The following is a 24,346-nucleotide window of genomic DNA, read 5'->3' on the forward strand; positions in this document are numbered from 1 at the left end:
AAATGGTAGGGAGGCAGGAGAAGCTTTCCAGTGCTCCATCCCTCGTTTATGGGGAAGAGTGAGGGGAGATTACACAGGTAGAACTAATCAAGGGGAAGTTTTTCAATACCCAAATGATGGACAATTAAGAGGTCCATATTTGGCTCAATTAAACGCTTTATGGGACCGATGTAGAACAACATTTAGGAGAAGAGCTGATTATGGACGTTTGGCAGGGCTAAAACAAAAATTGGGTGAGGATGTTGATGACTTTAGAGTGAGATTTGAAAAAGAATTTAGAGTTCACAGTGGAATTCCCGCAGACGACCAAGACGCAGGCCCCTACCAACAGCAATTAAAAAATGCCCTTTTAAATGGAATGGAATCCAAAATCAGTGAATGGATTCGGAAACACAATGTAGAGGTAGACACAGCTAGTGTTTCCACTGTAATGCAATGGGCTAGACATGCTGCTAAAATTGTAAAGAAACCTAAAACTCCAACAGGGTCAGCTGGAGTGTTTTGGGCAGACTCGGACTGCGTGGAAGAATCAGAATTCTTCTATCAGAACCACCTGCCCTATCGAGGCCGAGGTGGACGCAGAGGAAATTTCAGGGGGAGAGGTAGAGGATCAGCTTCCAAGAATCCTCCCCGCTGGTCTGGCGACCCCAATGCCTGCTGGCATTGTGGAGAAAAAGGCCACTGGGCCAAAGAATGTCCTTAAAAGAAAAAAGGACCGCGGCCAGAACAGAGCGCATGACTAAATGTTGAAGACAGGCATGACCTCTTGGATGTTTTTACAGCAGTCGAATCATTGAGTCACTTAAAAGAAAAACAATTAATAGATTTAATTGTTAATGAACAAAAAGTAACCTTTTTGTGTGATTCTGGCGCCTGTACATCAGTTTTAAGACACAAAGTTAAGGGCTTGACCACTGGAAAACAGTCAATTTGGGTCAAAACAGCTAATGGTCAGACATACTTGGAACACATGACCCTACCACTAAAGGTTAAAGATCCAGAAACAGGCAGCGTGATTTCAGCACCAGTTGTCTATTCACCACACTGTCCTGTAAATCTCCTGGGAAGGGACTTAATGTCAGCCCTGGGCATAGCTGTGTTCCCACTAAAAGATGGGATGACAGCAGCCAGAGTGCCACACCTCTTACTCACAGAGGATGATGAAGCCGTTTACTATTCACTTGATTTCCCATACTCCCTCTGTGACCGAGAAACTGCAGATCTGATCAAATTTGCAAAAACCACTATTTCTGATTTACAAGATGAAATGCAGTACACCAAATTACATGTCACAATGAAAGTTTCACCATGTACAGATAGTGAATATAGTGAGGAGTTCCTAAACCAGCCCTCCGTTCCAGTGTCCATTGACTATATATATTCTGATCACAGATCATTCGCAGGTGCCACAGTAATCTTACCTACAAATCTAAAAAACATGTATAGAGGAGGGTCAATGCCCCACGTGTCACTTTTGAAACCAGAACATATTCAGTGGAAAGACACAGGTCCGAAGCTAAAAATAGCTGTCACAGCAACTGATTATAAGCCTTGTGAAATGGGATGGGAAGCTCCAAGTTGCGAATACAGCCCAAGCTGTGACATGTATAGACATAAATTTTGCATGTTATTCACAGCTACCACAAAAATCCATGCCCTAGAATGACAGACAGCAACAATTGCATTTTCAGAAGAGGATGAAAAAGATTTGAAGAATGTAGATCCTGTTGTGTGGGCCACGGGCCCGACAGATGTTGGTCTGATTACAGCCATTCCACCTGTGGAACTTAAACCGATATCTTCTTACAGACCCAGAGTAAAACAGTATCCTCTGAAGCCTGAAGCTTCTATAGGCATTGAACCAGTCATTAAAGACCTGTTAAAAGCAGGAATAATTAGGAAATGTAATGACTCTCCATGTAATACACCTATATTCCCTGTTCAAAAAGCAGAGGCATCAAAGTGGAGAATGATCCAGGATTTGAGAGCTGTAAATGGTGCAGTGCAGACCAGAGCACCAAATGTTCCTGATCCGCACACATTACTAAATTCATTACAGCCAAATAGGACTCATTTTACAGTGATTGATTTAAGTAATGCATTTTTCTCTATTCCTGTTGCTGATGATTCTCAATATTGGTTCGCATTCACCTATAAGGGTCAGGGGTACACCTATACTAGATTACCACAAGGTTTTACCGATAGCCCAACCATTTTCACACAGGCTATCATGAACTGTATGACTGGTTTCACACCTTCATCTGAGAGTCAAGTACTGGTCTACGTTGATGATATTTTAATTGCTTCAGAAACAAAGGAAGCATGCAGACAGGATTCCCTCCGCCTTCTGCAACACCTAGGCCAGACAGGAAATAAAGTCAGCAAACAGAAGTTACAATGGGTAAGACCAGAAGTAAATTATCTTGGTCATACACTCTCAGCAAAGGGAAGAGCAGTACAACAGGGCAGGAAACAAGCTATATTAGACACACCACGACCTGTCACAAAGAAACAACTTATGTCTTTCTTAGGACTATGTAATTACTGCAGAGCATGGGTTCCATTCTATGCTGAAATGGCTCAACCACTGATAGAGGTAGCTCATGGACAGCTATTAGCACTCAAAGATAAAATCACATGGACACCAGAAGCAGAAGAAGCATTCACAAAATTGAAAATGACATTGGTTCAAACAACAAATTTGATCCTACCTGATTATAGCAAAAGGTTTATGCAAACAGTGGACTGTAAAGATGGGTTTATGACATCAGTGCTGACTCAACAACACGGTATGAAATGGCTACCAATAGCTTTCTATTCCAAAAGACTTGACCCTGTAGCTAGAGCTTTGCCACCATGTGTTCAGGCTATATGTGCCGCCGCAATGGCAGTAGAATCGTCAGCAGATGTTATCTTGTTCCATCCCACAGACCTGTTTGTACCACATGCTGTTGATGTGTTGCTACTTCAAAGTAAAATGAATATGCTGTCTCCAGCCAGGCATTTGTCCTACACAGCTCTGTTGCTGTCACAGCCACACATAACCATTAAACGCTGCACTATATTAAATCCAGCTACTTTACTCCCTACACCAAATGATGGTATACCTCATAATTGTGTAGAGGAAACTGAACAACTGCAGCTGCCCAGAGCAGATTTGTCAGACACACCACTCACCTCAGGTAAAACGTGGTTTGTAGATGGATCTTGCTCAAGAACACCAATAGGAAAAACGCAGACAGGTTATGCTGTAGTGGAAAACCCAGATACAGTGATAGAAGCGGCAACGCTTCCTTCGCATTTCTCAGCTCAAGCAGCTGAAATCATTGCACTGACCAGAGCATGCACTCTAGCAGATGGACAAGACCTGACTGTATACACAGACAGCCAGTATGCATTTTCAACAGTTTTTTATTTTGCAAAACAATGGGAAAGGCGTGGAATGATAACCTCAACAGGAAAACAAATAACACATGCACAACTTCTAATCCAGCTCCTCCAGGCAGTAATGTTGCCCACAAAGCTTGCAATTTGCAAATGCGAGGCACACACACGGAGGAAAGACGTGGTATCACTGGGCAATGCCCTAGCAGATGAAATAGCAAAGGAAGCTGCTACAGGCAAATATGGAACCTCAGATCTATTTCTGAGCTTGCCATCAGATAAGGAGGAACTAATAAATACACAGATTCTGCATGATATGCAACATTTAGCCCCTAAACAGGAACAGAAAATGTGGATAGCTAAAGGAGCACAACTGACAGACAAAGATATATACGTTGTAAATGATAAGCCTGTTCTCCCTAAATCCCTTTTTAAAGCAGCTGCGATTTCGACACATGGAAGTACTCATGTGTCGACAGGGGGGATGCAGGAGCTAATATCACAACACTTTACAACATATGGTTTCAATTTGTACTCAAAACTTTTTTGTAGAGCATGTGAAGTATGCATAAGAAATAATCCACAAGGGAACGTAAGGCCAAAAAGAGGAAAATTCCCGGAACCAACATACCCGTTTCAAATGTTGCATATGGACTTCATAGAACTAAACAGGTGTGGACTGTACAAATACTGTTTAGTCCTAATCGATTCCTTTTCAAGGTGGACAGAAATAGTCCCAGCAAAAAATGCAGATGCTATAACAGTAACGAAGGCTATCTGCAAGACCATCATTCCCAACTATGGAATCCCAGAGACCATTTACAGCGACAATGGGCCACATTTTGTCAATTCAGTCATTAATAAGATGGCTGAACATTTGCAGATTACATTAAAAAATCATTGTTCCTATCATCCATCGAGCGCTGGCCTCGTTGAAAGGACCAATGGAACAATTAAAAATAGACTAACCAAATGCATGGCAGAAACAGGAAGACCATGGCCCGAATGTCTAGATTTGGTAAAACTCTATATGAGGATTACGCCCTGTAGCAAGGGTTTAACCCCTTATGAGATCATTCATGGCAGAGCATACAGGCTCCCTCTGTTCTCACATGATCTAGACATAGCCACAGAAGAGCTAACTTTAGCTGACTACATGATCAAAACCATGCAAATGAAAGAAGTCTCAAATGCAAATTTACTGCCCTCCACTCCTTTATCCCCACAGGATGACTCTGCGAAACCAGGCGACTGGGTCTTCATCAAAGTAATCAAGAGAAAGACGTGGTCTTCACCCCGGTGGGAGGGACCATTCCAAGTCCTACTCGCCACACCCACCGCTGTCAAGATTGCAGAAAGACCCAGCTGGATACATCTCAGCCACTGTAAGCTGCAGAGAGTGCTTGGCCCCTAGGCCCCGGTCAGGACGAAGTCTGGCTACAAAGGGGGTGTCAATTATAGTTTGGCATCAGTCTCAAACCGGTGAAGATCTAAGAATCCTGACCATTTAGCTCCCTGGGGGTTCAAGTGGCTCTGTGGAACTGAACAGAAAATGGCACTCAGAGGAGTGCTTGTCTGTGCTGTGGCTGTAGCATGCTTGCCGATGACATGGAGTGTCCAGGGTCCCCAAGGGGAAAGGGGAACTCCCACCCGAATCAAGAGAATGACGACCGAACTGTTGACAAAGTATATAACGATAAACCCAGATATACCACATGCAGACAACATGTGGTACCAGTATGTGTCAATGTTGGCCAAAGCATCCAACCAAACTGACTGTTACGTATGTTCCATAATGCCACGATCAAGTCAACAGCCCGTCCTACATGCCCGACCGATGCCAGAGAAAAATGGATGGTGTTTCGCATTACTAAGGGCTTTTGGGTTTAATCCCCTCGAAGGACTGAAACAGTCAGGAATTAGCGATGCACAACTGGCCACCCATCCCTGTTACAACATCTCCAGGCCATTCACAATAGTGGCAAAAAGTTCTGTTGTCACACCCGCTCCAGTGACTCTCGAAGTGAGTAAAGCCATCTCACATCCCTTGTGCTTCCGACGAAGACGTGTTGATGGAATAAAGGTGGGAGATACAAAGCGCTGCATCACCACCGCACTTCTAGAAGGTACCAGCGAGACCTCGATGAATACCACAGTAGCAATCAGACAAATCCTAGCAGGAGGCGAAAATCCCCATTCTATCATCGAAGGGGGATGGTGGCTCTGTGGTCGCCGAGGCTACGCAATCCTTCCCGGACGATGGGATGGCACATGTGCCCCCGTATATGTGTCAGATCACACTGTGTTCCTCAGTCTGACACATTTTCAGGAACATCATCAACGAAAGACCCGTGCAGCTGTGGCTCCCACCTTCCATCCCTACGACAGTGTCTGGGGCTCAGACGTACCAGATGAATACAAGCTTTGGAGCACAGGACAAAAGGTGGCGCTCACACTCTTTCCACAGGCGGGTGTGGCTAAAACTATTCTCAGAATAGAAACCATGGACTACAGGTTGAAGAGCTTTGCCAATTTTACTCTTAAAGCCCTTACAGGTTACCAGACAGAGCTGCAGGCTCTGAAAATAATGGCACTACAGTCCCGAATGGTTTTGGACCTCCTGACTGCCGAAAAAGGAGGTGTGTGTGAAATAGTTGGTACTTCCTGTTGTACCTACATCCCAGGAGAAAATGACACCCACATCGAATATGCGCTACAAGGACTTCGGAACCTCCGTAAGGCTATGTCCCAAGATGAAGCTCCAGCCAAGGATGCCCATCCCTTTTGGTGGCTGTTTTACGGTGATTGGAGGCAACTTCTCTTGAAGGTTGCAACTGTTTTAGTTGTCATACTGTTATTTCTCTGTATTTTTACATCCTGCATCATACCTTGTATTCGTCACATGATGACTAAAATGTTGACATCAGCGTTTGCTGTCCAGAATATCATGTTGGTCCAGCGTGAACAAGATGAGTGGGACCACCTTGCGTAAATCACCTACCTGTCTATTTTTCTTCCTATTGATGATCCAAAAGAAAAAAAAAAAACATTCCATTATGACGAACTCAGCCAAAGCCGAATGGAGAGCTGTAGTTCTGATAAACTCTGGAATGTAAACTTTCATGCTTTTTGATGGTACTATACTATATTGTGTAAGCATATACTCATTTATACACATATGTAGTTATTAGTTGATGTTTTGTTTTCCATGAATTCCAATGTTAAACAGGGGGGAATGATGGAAATGATATACTTTTTTATCATTGGATTCTATGTAACTACTTTTGTGTGCAAGATTCTCCGCAGAATCTGGCCTCGTGAAAATGACTTGGGGGCATATGGCAGTCATTAGCCGCGCTATACAATAAGCCCCACAGTTAGCTAGACATGTGCAGATCATGAGATTGTCATGGGACGGCTGAAGCGGACAAAGGTCATGAGTACGGCACAGCAATGTATTCCCAGAGGCACTAAAGACTACATCTTTGTTGAGCTAATGGTCATGAGACGTCCATACTGCCCACTCCATAAAGAGTACCCCCTGTGTTCTGTGGTAATGGGATATAACTATGGAATGTTGTTCTTTCTGTCTGGAAACCTATTCGACCATGTACACTTGCCCCTTTGTTTCTCTCTCAATAAAAGCACGGCAAAACTCAGAGCAGAGTGCGAATCTCAGCCACACTTGCTGTGTCTGGGATGCGCCCTTCTGCGCAGGAGAAAACGCTAAGCCAAGAAAGACCTACCGTCTCCGAGATTGATTTCAGATAAATGTTGTCAACCCAACACAGCCTTCTGTTGCCCGAATCCAAATTTTCACTGGTCCAATTATAAAATTTCATTATTTCGATTAGATTCATTATGTCTTCTACATGCTGTCACATATAAAAATTTATGATTCAAATCATTTAATTTCTATCGATCAATATCCACTTTGCAAAGTTTCTGATCACGCTGTCGTGATTTGTTATTATTAGTGTATCTTCACTGTCCATATCTGTGTATTTTGTTTTTTATCCCCGTTTCAGTGTCAATAAGCAGCCCTACTATTCCCTCTTTTATCAAAACTCCTCAGTTATGTCTGCCCCAGCACCCAAACACACTTCCATCCCTTTTGTCCCATACTCCACCAACTTTGTAATGCTTCAGCAGTCTTTAGCAATGTGTCCAGTTTGACTTCATGTGCCTCGTGCAAGTCTTTAGCAGCCTCTCATCTTAGATTCTCATGATGATGATTCAGGGCTGGACCGTCCGCCATTCTCAAATGCGTCCATCTTGTCTTTGTTCTTTCAGTCCATTTTCTTTTTGATCAACAACTGTGTGTATTCCACCAACTGTATGGTTCTTGTCGTGTGAAGAGCCGTGCTTGCCCCCTTCAAGCATGATAATAGTTCCTGTTGTTCTCCCAAAGGTCAAAGGTGTCTCATGACCAGGGACAGTCCTCTGTTGATTTTGAGACAGCCAGTGGAGTAAGAGGACTCAGTTCAGGAATTGTGCCACGCGCTAGGGCAGAACACACTGGGACACCAATCAGTCTTCCTGTGTAGTATTTGTTCCTTCCACCCCAAATCTTCACATTAACATATTGTATCCTATCAGTTGCGCACACTCATCATCTTACTATCAAGCCGCCCTTATCAAATGCTGTTTTTTTTTTTTGAGTAATCCATCCACCCTACCCATTAACACGGATAAAATCCTCGTTCCAGTGTTTATCATCAAATAAAGTTCCGAAATCCTTTGTACTAAACTGTAATGTAATTGAACAATCTACCAACATGGGTGTATATGCGGTGAATGTTATTGTTCAATCTATAGGTCATACAGCGCCTGTGTTCCAACTATGACATTCCTCCTTGGTTTACCATCTCATAAATTATTGTTGTCAGCAGCGCTAAATGATAGTGCTTGAAAGTGAATGTCTTATCGCCCAATTCAAAACACATGCCACATTTGAGCTAGTATTTATTTATGTCTTTATTTTCCCATCCTCATGTTAGCTGGCATGTGTCAGAATTAAAATGTAATTTTGCTTTTAATTTTAAGTCTTTCAAAATTGCTATATCCTTACTGCACCGCGATAAACTGTTAAACATATCTTTAAAAACAAACAAAAACAATCTATGCTGCTGCACAGACTCTTAAAAGTGGCACCCAAATGCCAGATCACAAATCAAACCTCCTCCTTCACTCTCACATTTTTGATAAAACAGTCTACTTATCTAGACACTGTCATCACATACGAAATAATGGCCTGCAAATTAAATATAATGTTGTTGCAGTGGTCCCTCAAAACATGTGACTAGGATTTGGACAATTATTAACCCCCATCAATCGATCAATTATCTCCTCACTAAATTCTTAGCCCGTTAACCTATCTGCATAAAGAAGACATTTACAATGTCAAGTCAAGTCAAGTCAAGTTTATTTGTATAGCCCTAAATCACAGACAGTCTCAAAGGGCTTCACATAGCCAAAATTGACAATTATTCTCAAAGCATCCCCTGATCATAAGCTCCCAAAAGGGCAAGGAAAAACTAAAAAAAACCCTGCCAGGGGAAAATGAGAAACCTTGAGAAGGGACCACAGATGGAATGATCCCCCTTTCAGGATCACCAGGTTGTAATGGATGCAGAGAGTGCACAAGTAATACATAATATGAAAATCAATGAAAAAAAAAATGGATGTCGGAGGTGCCCTCGATTGTCCTGGCAGTGTCCTCAAGGGGGCCAAGCCGCAGCTCCCCCATCCCGAACTGGTCCCCGAGAATCCAGCCAGCCGCCATCAGCTTTTGAGCCACCTAACCCCCTCCCCAGCCGGGGAGGAGGTGGGCAGAGAGAACAGAACAAACTCCGGCCAAATCGGCCATCACAAGTTAGTTAAAGGCCATCTCATAGAAATGTGTCTTTAAACGCGTCTTAAATGTTTCTACTGAGGTAGTAGTTCTAATATCCATTGGTAGGGCATTCCAAAGCTCTGGAGCCCGAATAGAGAATGCTCTAGACCCTGCAGACATTTTCTTGGCCCTCGGTATAACTAAAAGACTAGCGTTTTGCGAACGAAGGTTACGAGACGGAACATAAGGAACGACTAGGTCGACGAGATATGAAGGCGCTAAGCCTTGCAGTGCTTTATAGGTTAGTAGAAGAACCTTGAAGTCACATCTTAAATGGACCGGGAGCCAATGTAATTCGGCTAATATTGGGGTAATGTGATCAAATTTTCTTGACCGTGAGAGCAGCCTCGCAGCGGCATTTTGCACTAACTGTAGACTTTTAATACTGGATTTAGGAAGACCAGAGAATAATACATTACAGTAGTCCAGGCGCGACGTGACGAACGCATGTATAATAGTTTCCGCATCCCCGGTCAAGAGGATAGGACGGATTTTAGCAATATTACGAAGACAATGTAGGGGATAAGAGAATAACAAGGAACACCTTAATAATAAACAAAATAAACCCAACCCACAATCAAAACCAAATAAACTAGGACCATGACATATGTGGACCCACACAGTACTCCAAATATTTCCTCATTAAAATTTTAGCCTTTTTGTGTAGAGCACCATTGAATTCTAATCATTGACCTAATTTTATCCTTAATTTAATCCCAATCACGAATGCCCACTACTTAATACTTTACTTGGTGTTCTTTTAATAAAAAATGCCCCCTTGCAATGTCATTTTTATTTGTTGTTTATTTACTCTAAGTGATTCAAATCTTTGACTTATCCTTACATGTGTCCTTGTATAGTCTTATGTCATAACCAATCAATAATTCCTCCTAAATTTAAAATCTGCAATCATAATTTGTATGTTCTCTCTTACTCTCACATTTTTATGAGGGCTGGGCACTCTCCTCGTTGGACGAGTTTCTGCCCACAACCCTCAGATTATTCTATAATTTCTAATTTTTACATTTAACAATGCAAATCTGATAAACCATTGTCTAGCACACCGTTTCCGTGCACCAATTTAACGCAATTCCATCCTTTATAACGAACTGATACACAAAGACAAACATACACATAAACAAACACAGGGGCCCACAACATAGACATGACAATCTTCCCAGCTGATTCAAGGGTGGGGGTGGGGTGGGCAACTGAAGTGCGGAGAGCCTCGGCACCACCACGTCGCACAATGTAACCCCCCACCTCTGTCCAAAATATGCATTTGTGCCCACCTGACCATTTGGCCCAAACTTTAGAGCCGCAGCCTTTTGAAAACAAAAATGGTTCCAGTTTAACCCCACCACACAATGGGATGCAACCTTCATGCTAATTAAATATACATTCTTTATCAAATTCTTGTTAAGCCATTTTTCCGACTCCAACTCTCATGCAAAATCAAAATAAAATCATCAATTTTATACAAATCAACTTATTGTTCTTCATGAACCACAAATCATCACTTCCATCCCATGAACAGCACCACAACTAATCACTCACTTCTTCAGCTGCGCCACTGTCCCATCTGACAGCCAAGCCTGCTTTCCACACAATATCATCATAGACACACTTCAACAATTATGTAGCGACCTGGTTAACCCAGTTACCCTTCGCCCTAGACAAAAATATAAGTCTCTAAGGTCGAACTATTGAGGTCGCCAGTCATCCGTCCTGCTATATCAGAGATGCCTTCACCCTTTTTTTTTTTTTCACGAGTCCCCGACTCGTATTGGTGGCCTGGCCGATCCAATCGACCCCGACCTTAGGCAACAGTATAAGTTCTGTTAGGTTACGGATTTTAGTTATTGATCTGACTCCAAATTGCGATCAACACTTAACACATAAATTGCTATGTCCTAATCCACGCACTGGCGCTCCTAAGAATTTTGCGAGTTCGTTCTGTCAAAGAGAAGACCAGTAGATCAATCAGACCAAATTTACCAATTGTTTATTCCTGACAAAGCGCACTAATACAGGCCTGGGTCCCGGGTCCCTCACACTAAAACTCGTGCGTTTTTGTGACCACCAAAAGACGACACATTCTTCCGGGTTGCCCAGTTTTGAAGAAACACAATATGAATATTAAAGCATGCAAAATATTGTGAGATGATTGGTCGATGGCCATCTAGGTGTCGCTGGTCTGGCGGTTGGGTTTTCCCCGCGAAGCCCGACCACATAGACGTGCTGTTGTTCTCGTTTCTCACCGACCTTGAGGTGTTCTCGTCCGGTACTCCCTGTCTGGGCCTATTCCACAACACTTCGAAGAAAACAAGTTCATGCAGTTTGCCTCCACATTCTTCGCCACCCACCAATCCACACAAGCACTCCAATACTAGATATTATATTAATATGATTATAAGTTTAACACAACCTTAAAAATATGTTTGCAACCTGCCGAAAGCACATTTCCTTTTAGTTCCTAAGTGTCTACAATTGAGGCCACTCAGGTGCCCATATGCTAGTCACTGGCATCCCACAAGTTCCAGCGGTGTGAGAGCCCTTTGCTGATCAGACAAAGTCCTGACCACCTTTCTCTTAATTCACCACGACTCGGACATCCCAGATGTGCCTTGCCTTAGACAGCCCTATAATGTTCTAAGGTCACACTATTGGAATCGCTCGGCATCCGTCCTGCTATATCAGCGGCGCCTTCACCTGTTTTTGTATTTTTAATTTTTTCCACAAATCACTTTTACCAAGTTCCACACAAACACACACTTCTATACAACCACCATTCCTGAACACAGAGCTGAAATTATTAATTTTTGTATTCCACTTTCACTCCACAATATTGCTGAACTGGGAGAGAGAAAAAGAGGTTCCCCCTTACCTTTTGTGCCGATCGGACTGCAATATTGTTGAGCAAGAGCGGAGAAGGAAGAATCCTTTGTGGACCATGCACTTACCCTTCTGAAGAAATCACGTCGGATGGTCACCATTTGTTGGATTTTGTCCACAATTTAGGGAGTGCGTTATCTGCGCCTCACGGCAAAAGCCATTGCCAATCACCTGTTATCCGATTTACTCACAGTGTGCTCGTTTGATTTCTTCAGATTTAGGAAAATGCCAAGGCACTGAAGCACAAATTAGACTTACACAGGTTGGTTGAGTTCAATCACAATTCTTGTTCAGACAGCTCTGTTTTCAGGAAAGTACAATACAGCGCTGGGCCCTTCAAGAGCGGAAAGTCTCCATTCAGAAAAGGCAACGTTCAAGGTTATTTGGTTAGCTTATATCAGTTGCACATGCCAGTGTGGGCCGAGTTGACGAGTCTTTGGGGTGGGGCAAGTTTGCCATGGGAGTGGGTGCTGGTTATGAGCGATTCGGTGTGTGTGGGGGCTGTTGACTTCCATCCCGTCTTTCGGCCTTGGCGATCATATTTGGCCGAGTCCTTGGCTGGCTCCCTCTGGCACCTGCTGGTTTTATCTCCACGTGACCTTCCTGTGAACATTCTTCTCCAATCTTGGACATACACTGTCGTACCTCATTCTTTCAATTTTGTCATTTTGTACAAAATTATGTTAGCTTTTGGCTGTGACATCATTAATCTATTGCTGTTCTTTTGATACTTCATGTCTTTGCTTATTCTTAGTTTAACCATGCTTCCAACCGTATCTTTTCTTTGTTAGGCAAAATATTTCCCTCTGTGCAGAGCGTTCAGTAGTAATCAAAAACTGGCGTCTAGCATTAGTCAAAACATAAGATACAATCAAGTACTGAACGGTCAAGACGACTCTGGCCGTGTCCATAATTAAGAGAAAAAAACATCAGGCATGCATTACACAGTTCCTTAAGGGTCATTAAGCTATTTAGGCAATATATCAAAAGTCATTTGTTATTTCAAAGTGCTCAGAAATGTATATCACATCATAAAGTTATAAAAACCTTTCTCATTACCATTTATCAAAAATGTCTAGTTATGTCTTATTTATTGATTTGGTGTGTAGGTATAATTATAAGCTTAAAGTGTTTCTTTTATTGATTTAATATGTGAATATACTTTTCTGCTTATGTACTTTATTCAATGAGGTTTGAGCATATCTGTTTTTGTAGCTAGGTAGGACTTTTTGTATTTCAACCCCATTCCTTCAGTACAATCTGCGTCCACATTTTGACACCAAACACGGAGCTAAGTACGCTAAAGCTAGCCTTCAAGAAAAGCAACAAATTGCCCAAGAATTAAAAGGCAAACTGCGGCCGCAGCAGAGTTTGTTCACGAAATAACACAGACAAAAACGAGGCCATGGTGAAAGCTAGCTTCATTGTGGCCGAAGAAATCGCCCACGCTTTCAAGTCTTTTTCAGAGGGAGCGTTTTTGAAGCAGTGCATGCTGAAGGTCTGTGAGCAGGTGTGTCCCGACCAGTTACAGACTATTAAAAATGTCAGTTCATCAAGAAACACCATCGCCGACTGAGTGAAGGAACGAACAGAAAATCTTACAACACAGCTGGACTGTAAGGGATCGGACAGTACAGCCAAGTGCGTAGCGACAGACTTTATTGTGGAAGGGATGATGGGGGTGGCTGGCGCTGGGGTGGCTGGCGCTGGAGCGGCGATCTGGCTGGGGTGGACAAGCAGTTCTGTGGATTCGAATTTGTAAGTCAGATTCTCAGGGACAGATGAGCGAAGCATCACGGGACAGACTGACACTCGGGTCTGCGCTGGCGGCGCTGATATAGCGCTGTCCATGAACCCGTGGCAGGTGACGGCGATTCCACTGACAGGGGGGCGTGGTCCTGTCGCAGGTGGCACCAGCACGTGACAGAACCCCCCCACAAGGGACGGCTCCCGACGTCCCTAGGAACCAAAAACAACAAAAAAAGGAAGGCAATACCCCGGGCGACCAGGTGGGGGGGTCAGCACACCGCTGAAACGTCCGACACCTCGCCAGACGCAGGATCGACGGACGCGGGAGCAGAAGACCCCAGTACCGGCGGACAAGACCTCCCCGGACCCTCACCCCTGGTCCCCTCGTCCCTCCTCGGGCGCCCGCGCCGAGGACCCGGTTGGTCCGGATGACAGCGATGGAACTCCGTAATGAGAGAACGGTCGAGTATCCAGCGGCTCGGAACCCAGGAGCGGTGCACGTCGTCATAACCCTCCCAATCCACGAGGTATTGGAGGCCATGACCGTGCCGCCGCGATCGGAGTAGGGAGCGGACAGCGTAAGCCGGACCCCCATCGACGAGCTGGGGCGGCGGCGGCGGAACGGGCGCCGGCGCCAACGCGCTCTCATGGATGGGCCGCACACGGGACACGTGGAACGTGGGGTGAACCTTCATGGAATCTGGAAGGAGAAGACGGACTGCGGTCGGGCCAATCACCTTCTGAATAGGGAACGGTCCAACAAAGCGGGGCGCCAGTTTGCGGGATCCCGCTCGCAGTGGCAAATCCCACGTCGAGAGCCACACACGCTGCCCCACTCTGTACTCCGGAGCCGGCGTCCGGTGCTTATTCGCCTGGGGGGGCGTAGACTGAAACAGAGCGGAGAAGAGTGACCCGGCCCCTCGCCCAAGCACAATGACAACGGCGGACACAATCCTGGGCCGACGGGCACGCCGCACCACGCTCCTGGTGGGCGAACAAGGGTGGCTGGTACCCGAAGACGCAGTGGAAAGGCGAACGTCCCGTGGCCGAGCTGGGGAGGAAATTGTGAGCATACTCCACCCAGAGAAGCTGTTGGACCCACCCGCGCTGGTCCCCGGCGGCCATGCATCGGCGAGACCTGCCCAGTTCCTGGTTCAGGCACTCCGCTTGACCATTGGACTGAGGGTGAAACCCCGAGGAGAGGCTGGCCGTGGCGCCGAGGAGTCGGCAGAACTCCGTCCAGAAGGTGGAAGCGAATTGAGGACCTCGGTCTGACACGATGTCTTGTGGGAGACCGTGGTGACGAAACACCTCCCGCACCATGATGGACGCAGTCTGCTTCGCAGATGGGAGCTTAGGCAGAGGGATGAAATGCGTCATCTTGCTGAAACGGTCCACCACCGTGAGGACCACCGTGTTTCCCTCTGAGGGGGGGAGGCCCGTGACAAAGTCGATTGACAGGTGAGACCAGGGACGGTGGGGAACCGGCAAGGGTTGAAGCAGCCCGGCCGGAGGACGAGTAGACGTCTTGTAGCGGTTACAAATTGAGCAGGCTCTGACGTAATCGCTGGTGTCCACTTGCCAGGTGGGCCAACAGAAACGCTGTGCCACCACGTACCTCGTGCGTGCAGCGCCGGGATGACAGGCCAGGCGTGAGTCGTGCGTCCATTCCAGCACGGACGACTGCAGGCCTTCAGGGACGAACAAGCGACCCTCCGGGCAGTTGCTGGGGCCGGGTTGATCTCGTGATGCGGCTTCCACTTGGTGTTCGATCTCCCATGTAAGAGCCGCCACCCGAACCGAGCTCGGGAGGATAGTGGGAGGCGGACCCTGTCCCTCCTCCCCGCCAGGAAACAAACGCGACAGGGCGTCCGCCTTCGTGTTACGGGAACCCGGTCTATAGGAAAGAGAGAACTCAAAGCGGTCAAAGAACAGAGCCCACCGTGCTTGTCTCGCGTCCAGTCTCTACTCCAAGTTGCGGTGGTCGGTCCAGACGATGAATGGAGTGGTGGTGCCCTCCAGCCAATGCCGCCACTCCTCCAAGGCCAACTTGACGGCGAGGAGCTCCCGATTACCGATGTCATAGTTTCGTTCCGAGGCTGACAGACGGTGAGAAAAGAAGGCGCACGGGTGGAGACGATCGTCTTGGCGGCTACGTTGCGACAACACCGCCCCGACACCCACTTCGAGGCGTCCACCTTGACCACGAACTGTCTGTCGGGATCGGGAACCCTGAGGATGGGAGCGGATGTGAACCTCCTCTTAAGCTCCTGAAATGCCTGTTCTGCCCGTTCCGTCCATTTGTACGGGGAGGCGGGGCTGGTAAGGGCGGTGGGGGCGCGGCCACCGTGCTGTATCCACGGATAAAACGGCGATAAAAGTTCGCGAATCCTAAGAACTGTTGCAGCCGCTTGCGTGTTTCGGGAACAGGCCATGACGTGACCGCTTGCACCTTCCCAGGGTCCATTTCGATGGATCCCTCACGCACCACGTAGCCGAGGAATTTGACAGAGGAGGCATGGAACTCGCACTTCTCTGCCTTCACGTAGAACGAATTCTCAAGGAGACGGCGCAGCACCGCCCGAACATGCTTGATGTGCTCAGGGAGCGAGCGGGAGAAGATGAGGATGTCGTCCAAATAAACGAACACGAATTTGTCCAGCATGTCTCGTAACACGTCGTTTATCAGGGACTGGAAAACCGCTGGGGCGTTGGTGAGCCCAAACGGAACCACCAAGTACTCGTAGTGTCCGCTCGGGGTGTTGAAAGCCGTCTTCCACTCGTCTCCCTCCCGGATGCGGATCAGGTGGTAGGCGTTGCGAAGATCCAGCTTTGTGAAAATGGTGGCACCCTGAAGGCTCTCGAAGGCGGAAGACAGAAGAGGCAGAGGGTATCGGTTTTTTACAGTGATCTGGTTTATTCCCCGGTAGTCGATACACGGGCGTAGCGTGCCCTCCTTCTTCTTCACAAAGAAAAACCCCGCTCCCGCAGGTGAAGAGGACGGCCGTATGATACCGGCTGCCAGGGACTCCCGGATGTATTCTTCCATAGCCCGGCGCTCAGGAGCGGACAGGGAGTAGACGCGTCCCTTGGGAGGGAAGGTGCCGGGCAACAGATCGATAGCAAAATCGTAGGACCGGTGTGGAGGAAGGGAAGTGGCCCTGGCTTTACTAAAAGCCTCCTTGAGTTCGTGATAAAACGCTGGGACATTGGAGATGTCGGGACTGTACCTGGGCGGGGCTCTGCCGAGTGGGCTGGTGGCCGCCTTCAGGCACACCCGATGGCAGCGTTCGCTCCACTGCCGAACAACCCCCACCTCCCAGTCCAGCACCGGGTTGTGCTGCCGCAACCAAGGGTGCCCCAGTATGAGCTGCTGTCCTGGGAGGGAAAGAAGAAAAAACTTGATGGTCTCGTGGTGATTGACGGAGAGCAGTAACTTAACTGGTTCCGTCACGAAAGCCACCTCGCCGATCAGACGGCCATCAATGGCACGTGCGGGAATGGACGGGCTCAGAGGGAGGAAGCCGACACCCCACTGGCGTGCCAGGCTAATGTCCATGATGTTCCCCTCCGCGCCGGAATCCACCAAGGCCGCCACGTTCTGGTCGCCCGCCGCAAGTTGTTTAGAAGTTGGCCTGTAGCGTGAGCGTGCTGGGACTGGGAGAGCCGGTGCTGGTCGAGCTCACGTGGATCCCCCGACGCCGCGTGAGCTCCGGCCTTTTAATGGGCACCCCGCCACCCGATGACCCCCCTCCCCACAGTAAAAACACAAGCCCAGTGAGAGGCGTCGACGGTGCTCCTCCGAGGGGACCAGAGACCCTCCCAGATCCATGGGCTCGGCGGGTGGTGTGGTTGGCAGGTCCCCAGCAGACGGAGGAAGGTGACCACGCGGGTTCCGCGGGGACCTCCTCACCCGATTGCGCCGCCGCGTCCGGATCCGCCGGTCTACTCGGGCCGCCAAGTCCATCGCGCCCTTCAGGGTTCGCGGGCGATCATAAGAAACCAGCTCGTCTTTCATGTACTCAGCGAGGCCGTTGAGGAATGTGCTAACGAGCGCCGGCGTGTACCATCCGCTGCTGCCGGCCAACGTCTGGAACTTAAGTGCGTACTCCGCGACCGATCGGCTACCTTGACGCAGCGTCGCCAGTTCCTCGGCGGCGTCTTCGGCGGCGGAGCCCAGGTCGAACAGGCAGAGCAATTCCTCCGCGAAGGCGTCGAATGAATCGCAAGCTGGGGCCATCCTCTCGTATTCGGCCAGACCCCACAGCCGCGCCTCGCCCGTGAGGTGGGTTAGGACGAACCCGACCTTGGCAGATTCCGACGCAAACGTGACGGGCTGGAGGCTGAACATTATACGGCAATTAGTCACGAATGCCCGCACGTGCTTGGGGTCTCCGTTAAACTTCTCGATGTTGCCAAGGCGGGGCTCCGGGACGTCCACGAGCCTCCTGGCCTCGGCAGATGGGCGCTGCGGGAGTGCCGTGACAGCCGGGGACGCAGCCACCGACAGTCTCTGGAGGGCTTGGGCCATTTCCTGCTGCTGTAGCTGTTGTTGTTGACCAACCTCGATCAGATTCCGGATGTCGGCGGACAGGCTGCTGATGGCGGTCTCGGCTCGCTCCAGTCGGCTCAATGCCGTCTCGTCGTTCGCTAGCTGCATAGCGTGGTCAGTCTGTACTGTAAGGGATCGGACAGTACAGCCAAGTGCGTAGCGACAGACTTTATTGTGGAAGGGATGATGGGGGTGGCTGGCGCTGGGGTGGCTGGCGCTGGAGCGGCGATCTGGCTGGGGTGGACAAGCAGTTCTGTGGATTCGAATTTGTAAGTCAGATTCTCAGGGACAGATGAGCAAAGCATCACGGGACAGACTGACACTCGGGTCTGCGCTGGCGGCGCTGATATAGCGCTGTCCATGAACCCGTGGCAGGTGACGGCGATTCCACTGACAGGGGGGCGTGGTCCTGTCGCAGGTAGCACCAGCATGTGACATGGCCAAGGAGACACGCAGCTGCAAAGCTTTTTCATTAGCTGTTGATGAAAGTACAGATAACACGGACACAGAGCAGTTATCAATTTTTATTAGAGGCATAAAGTCGGACCTCCCTATCACTGAGGAGCTGTTGGATGTGGCTGCAATGCATGGGACCACGACGGGACAGGACATTTTTGATGCGGTGGAGAAGTCCGTAAGTAAAAATGCATTGCACTGGGAAAACTTGGTAGGATTAACTACAGACGGTGCACCGGTAATGTGTGGAGGAAAAGTAGGCTTGGTTGGAGTAATGAAGGGGAAAATGCAAAACAATTAACTATCACACGCCTCTGATAACGTATCATTGCATTATCCATCAAGAAGCTTTGTGTGGGAAGATGCTGGGGATGGAGGACATTGTGACCACAGTCATGAAAACAGTGAACTTCATTCGGGCGCGTGGCCTGAATCACCGTCAGTTCCAGCAGTTTTTGCTGGAGATGGGCTCAGAACACAGGGATGTGCTGTACCATACAGAAGTGCGGTGGCTGAGCAGGAGCAAAGTCATCAAGCGATTTTTTGAGCTCAGGGAAGACATTGCTCTTTTTATGAGGAGTAAAGGAAAACTCATGTCTGAACTATCAGATCCAAAGTGGATGTGTGACTTTGCTGTGTTGTGTGACATAACCGACCATCTCGCCCAGCTGAATCAGAAGCTGCAGGGACACAAACAAGTCATTACGCAGATGTCCGACAAGGTCACGGCTTTCCAGCGTAAATTGGACTTATGGATGTGGCAAGTGAAACAGGACAATCTTGTCCACGTTCCTGTTTGTCAGAGTATGTCAGCCTCATTTCCCAAGACTTTTTCAAGTGCTCAGTTGGCTACCAAACTGAGCTGGTTAAAGACTGAGTTTGATCGGCGCTTCTCTGACTTCAGAGCACAACAGTCTGGCTTTGACATCTTTGCCAATCCGTTCACCACCGATGTCTGCACTGCACCCCAGCACCTTCAGATGGTGCTAATTGAGCTTCAAAGCAACAGTGGCCTGAGAGCAAAATTCCAGGATGCTGCAATCAAGGACTTTTACCATCTGCTGCCCCCTGGTTTGATGCCACAGCTTCGACTTCATGCTGCCTGTGTTCTGTCCATGTTTGGGAGCACCTATCTGTGCGAACAGTTTTTTTCCATAATGAATCTGAGCAAAAACAAGCACAGATCATGCCTCACGGATGACAACCTCCATGCTGTGCTACGCATTGCCTCAGCACAGGATCTCAAACCAGACATTGACACACTGGCAACGGGAAAACGGTGTCAGACGTCTGGTCAGAAAACACACAGGTAAGCATTTTTTTAAAAACGTAATTAAAATATAATAAAATGTAATTCAACCAAGAAAAAGAACAGTTAAACATTGTGCAATTTAACGATTGTGCTTGCATTTCTTTTTGTGTTTATCATTTTCAGAACATGATCAATCGATAGTAGAGAGATGTGTGTGTTCAAGGACAGGCAGCATCTCCTCATCAAAGACTAACCGAAAAACTTGACCAATATAGTTGTGAACTGAGTCAACCTTTCTTTTGGCATTTTTAGTTGATTACATATTATTTATGTGTAGCTGCTGTTGTAATTATTTAATGTTAGCAGGTCTTATGTGTGTATGCAGACAAATTGTTGTCATCAAACCATCAGTTGGATGCTAGGCTGTGTGCAGCCTTTATTGTAAAATGCTACGTGTCATACAGTTTTATGTTATTTTTCTTCATTCACTTGGACAGTTTGATCCTTCATTAATGGATTTATGTGGGTTTTCATAAGCTGACAACATTTAAAAGGATTTATGTAAGAGCAACAAGCAAACATGTTTTCTATGCAACTGTAATTGTCACTTGAATAAGTTATAATAAATAATGAGTTATTTAACATTAAGGACTAGTTACATTTATTTTTCATTACATTCAATTACATTTAGTTACATTTATAAGTTACATCTGGCCCTTTGAGGACAGCCATTATGCTGATGTGGCCCTCGGTGAAAATGAGTTTGACACCCCTGGTTTAAAGCCTTCTACACAGCCAATGTGACGGACGAAGAATACGATGCCGTGACCGCCAGAAACAACTGCGATATCAGCCTGTATCTGCTACCTGAACCCGCTACCAAAAGCAGAAGGAAACTGTCATCTTCCGCCAAAGGCTGTGAACCTGAGCCGCTAGCCAACGGCAAGGTCCTGGGAATTGCGGATCATGACTCTCTGACAGTGAATGCTCAACGGAGAGCAATGGCGGGCATTTCAGACAGCCCCAATAGGCAAACAATACCGCAAGCTAACACAGTTATGGAACTGAAGGAATGCTAAACGAAATATATAAAGCCATGTCACGTAGCCCTTACAAAGTTAAAAGAGCTGACCATAAATGACAGCCTACTTGTCGAGAATGGCGACTCTGGCAAAAGGGTGGAAAAGGCACGACCCAGATATACAACACACTAAGGACGACGGAAAGCCAATTACCAGGATGGGAATAGGTTTTTGACCGGAGAGCTCATATGGGGGAAGATAGAGGGCTTCTCTTGGTGGCCCGGCTTGGTGATTCCTTGGAAAACTAAAATTTCACCTCCAGGTGTACGGAGGGTTGAATGGTTAGGTGATGGAACCCTCTCAAAGATCCCAACGGAAGCTTTGATGCCTTTTCGGAATTTCCTCCAATGTTTCTGCAAAAATTCATTTGCCAGCCTGCCCACTTACAAGGCCGCCATCTTCCAAGTCATAGAGCTGGCAAGTGAACGCTCTGAGAAGTCCTTTGAAGAAGGAGATGAAGAAAAAGAAATGAATCTGATGCTGGACTGGGCAGTGAAAGGATTTCTACTATCAGGGCCGCAGGGATTTGTGCCACTTGCCATTCACGAAGCTGGCCAATTGTCCAATTCGGATTCGACTGAGTCTGACTACCAGCCGTCTGTGAAAAGGAAACATGCTTTTAAGAGTCGGGCAAGCACCTGCAACTACAGCTTCACAAGAGACACTTTAATTGAGAGGCTTAGAGACAAAGGCACAAAAATCGAAGATTGTTGTTTGGCTTGCGGGTCGCCTGACGTGGTCGTGCAACACCCATTGCTTGAAGGCGGTCTTTGTTTCAAATGCGAAGAAAACTTTACAGAAATACTGTATCGCTACGATGAAGATGGCTATCAGTCGTACTGCACCGTTTGCTGTGGCGGAACAGAAGTCCTTCTTTGTGGTAACGCCAGCTGTTGCAAATGTTTCTGTAAGAAGTGTGTGGAGATCCTGGTGGGAACCTTTCGTGACCTGAAAGATATTGATCCATGGAGCTGCTACATTTGCCGCCCAACGCAGTGCGAGGGAAAGCTCAAACTCAGGCCAGACAGGAGTGTTAAGGTCCAAGACTTCTTTGCCAACAACAATGCCATGGAGTTTGAGCCTCACAGAGTTTACCCGGCCATTGCCGCAAGCCCTTGAAGGTTCTGTCGCTCTTTGACGGCATCGCAACAGGATACCTGGTGCTCAAAGACCTTGGCTTCAAGGTGGGACGCTACATTGCATCAGAGATTTGTGAGGATTCCATCGCGGTGGGTATGATCAAGCACGCTGGCAAGATTGAATATGTCAACGACGTCCGCACCATCACAAGGAAACACCTTGCTGAATGGGGCCCTTTTGACCTGCTGATTGGAGGAAGTCCTAGCAACGACCTTTCCATGGGCAAATATCCTACGGAAAGGATTGTTTGAGGGCACCGGAAGACTCTTCTTCGAATTCTACCGCATTTTGACGTTGCTAAAGCCGAAGGAGGGTGACGACCGGCCTTTTTTCTGGCTCTTTGAAAATGTGGTGTTCGTGTCCAGCAGAGACAAGACGGACATCTGCAGATTCCTGGGGTGCATTCCAATTATCATCGATGCCGTGACTGTCAGCCCTGCACATTGAGCTTGCTACTTCTGGGGAAACCTCCTAGGTATGAATTGGCCGGCGGCCCCATCCCTGGATTAAAAAGTGAATCTTCAGGATTGTTTAGAAGTTGGCCGTGCAGCAAAGCTGGACAAGGTGTGAACCATCACAAGAAAAACTCCATGGTTCAAGGGAAATTGGGACTTCCTGTCATCATGAAAGGCGTCATCATGTGGTGTACCCAAATGGAGCAGATTTTTGGTTTCCCCAAACACTACACGGATGTGAAGAACATGGGCCGCCTGCAGCGCCAGAGGGTCCCGGGGCGTTCCTAGAGTGTCGCCGTCATTTGCAACCTGATAGCGCCACTCAAGGATTATTTCGAATGTGAATCGCACCAGCGAAGTCTGTAAGGCCGTAGATGCATGAATACCGTTTCTGGACTAAAAACCGCACCTGAATAAAACCCACGCCAGATAAAATTAGGGGAAAGTCTGGATAATAAGCTGGAGGTGTTTTAATGTCTTATTTCCATATATATGCACAAATCATACAGAATGATCAAAGTCATGAAAAATCCATCGATATAAACTGGACTATAAAATGCAGGGTTCAAAGCTTGTGCAAAAAGTAGCAGTTTATAGTCCAGAAACTACAATTCCTTTATGCATGAGCATGAGAGCTCTTCCCGGAACACCAAATGTTTGCCACTGTATATTGGTGTCCTCCCACAAGTAAAAAAACATGTGTGTAAATTGGCCTTGGGTGAGAATGTGTTTTCAACGTGCTTTGCAATTGGCTGCCCACTGGTCCAGGGTGTTCTCTGCCACTTGCAACCCTAATAAAGAAAAAAGATAAATTGATGTACTTTTTGAAAATAAATGTTTTAATGTCATAACATATGGTTACGTTGGTTAAAGGGAAGTGTGTAGTAAAAAAAATATCAGTTTTTTATTCAATTGCAAAGCTGCCGTCATGGTCTGCCTGTAGTACTTTCCAATCAGAAACGGAAGGCGTGACAGTGAGCTGTCGACCATCTGTCCGGTGTGCCCGCAATGTGTGCAACGTAAGTCACGCTTTCTGTTTCACATTGGTTGTTTACTAGCGGAAAAATAGGACAAACATGTTTTGGTTTATTTGCCTTTTTAAACTCCCAATTTAAATGGTGCCACACTCTACTGTATGATGTCACAAACAGGACAGCAGACCTTCTTCCGAAATCTCGCAGAGAAGGATTCATAGCTGTGTATTGATCTTTCTGGCATACATGAAATATTTAAACTGTGAAGGCTGCCTCTTGGTAATAACTGTTAGCATAGCAAGCATTAAAGATAAAAAACTGGGACTAAATCTAACAGTTGTATTCATTAGAGACACCCCTCCGTATTCCAATAGCATCAATATAAAGAGGACTACCATAACATGGGTCACTAAGAGCCCTTGAAACTCTCTTCAACAAATGGTTTGAACCCGATGCAGACATTGACAACAATTGACAACAATTTCCTTGGCTCCCACTTCATAAGTCTTTA

General features: G+C 47.0%; 1 pseudogene; it reads left to right on the forward strand.

Annotated features, from left to right (window-relative positions):
• Positions 1 to 19,294: 19,294 nt before the first annotated feature.
• Positions 19,295 to 23,388, forward strand: LOC125987515 (DNA (cytosine-5)-methyltransferase 3B pseudogene; annotated as a pseudogene).
• Positions 23,389 to 24,346: the final 958 nt, after the last annotated feature.

Source organism: Syngnathus scovelli, chromosome 19 (assembly GCF_024217435.2).
Source record: "Syngnathus scovelli strain Florida chromosome 19, RoL_Ssco_1.2, whole genome shotgun sequence".
Lineage (NCBI taxonomy): Eukaryota > Metazoa > Chordata > Actinopteri > Syngnathiformes > Syngnathidae > Syngnathus > Syngnathus scovelli.